This window comes from Buceros rhinoceros, unplaced genomic scaffold (genome assembly GCF_000710305.1).
Source record: "Buceros rhinoceros silvestris isolate BGI_N320 unplaced genomic scaffold, ASM71030v1 scaffold7777, whole genome shotgun sequence".
NCBI classification, from domain to species: Eukaryota; Metazoa; Chordata; class Aves; order Bucerotiformes; family Bucerotidae; genus Buceros; species Buceros rhinoceros.
The window spans coordinates 11,760-12,954 of record NW_010420378.1 but is presented as its reverse complement, the minus strand read 5'-3'; the positions used below and the strand labels follow the sequence as shown (position 1 = coordinate 12,954).

The following is a 1,195-nucleotide window of genomic DNA, read 5'->3' as shown; positions in this document are numbered from 1 at the left end:
CAGACGCTGCACCAGCTTCGTTGCCCTTCTCTGAACCCACTCCAGCACCTCAATGTCCTCCTTGAAGTGAGGGACCAAAAGTGGACACAGTGCTCAAGGCGTGGCCTCACCAGTGCCCCCAGGACACGGGGACAATCCCTGCCATGCTTCTGCTGGCCACACCAGTGCTGGTGCAAGCCAGAAGGCCATTGGCCTTCTTGGCCTCCTGGGCACGCTGCTGGCTCACCTTCAGCTGCTGTTGACCAGCACCCCCAGGTCCCTTTCTGCCGGGCAGTTCCCTGCCACCCTTACCTGTAGCACTGCAGGGGGTTGTTGTGACACAAGTGCAGGACCCAGCACTTGGCGCTGTTGAACCTCAGACCGTTGGCCATGGCCCGTTGACCCAGCCTGCCCAGATCCCTCTGTGGCCCCCTGGACCCTCCAGTAGATGAACACTCCCTTCCACCTTGGTGTCGACTGCACACTGACTGAGGGTGCACTCAATCCCCCCTAAATAATATTTACTGACAGTGTTGTGTGTTCTTTTATTTGGTAGCTTTGAGGCTTGACTTTACTTGTGGCTGCAGACAGCTTGGCAGAAACTTCTTGGAGAAAACCCACTAATTTAACTGCACTTGATACAAAACTAGGTTTATCAAGACGTGTTTGTCTACTACAATTAACTAATTTCTTAAAGATGTGATGCTCCCTAGTGAGGAAGTTTTCTGCTCACATTTTCTTTAGCATTTTAGAGGTAGCAGATATCATTCCCTGACTCCGCAAAAATCAAATTTCTTAGGTTTTTTTCCCAGTTCCCAGTTGTTGGATAAGCAGGTCACTGAAGTGAACTAACGTGAATAAAATGAAATGAGTAAAATAATCTTTATGCTTCTGCAAAATGCATCATTGCTGTAAGAAGCTGGTTTATCAATTACGCTCCATAAGTGCGTAAGTAGCTACTTCAGCACAGTGGTTTGATCTCTGCAAGACCTTGGCAGCGAGGAAAAATCATCTGCATATTCTTTTTGCGCCACATTTATTTGATTTTAGTGCCACTGGAGGAAGTGTGAGCTTGAATTTTAATGGTACTCATTTCAAGATGAGGTATTAATGTGTTTAAAACCCATTACAATCCTATTGAAATTAGAGAAACATTTAAAATTGGAGAAAAAGTTCTTTTGTCTGTTTTTGTAGCTTCAGATAGACCCTCCTCTGC

The 1,195-nt window shown here is 46.4% G+C and overlaps 1 protein-coding gene across 1 annotated transcript in view; it reads left to right on the top strand.

Moving 5' to 3' along the window:
• The window catches only part of PNP (purine nucleoside phosphorylase), a 19,060-nt gene that overhangs the window by 12,816 nt on the left and 5,049 nt on the right, over positions 1-1,195 (top strand). The window lies entirely within an intron of this gene.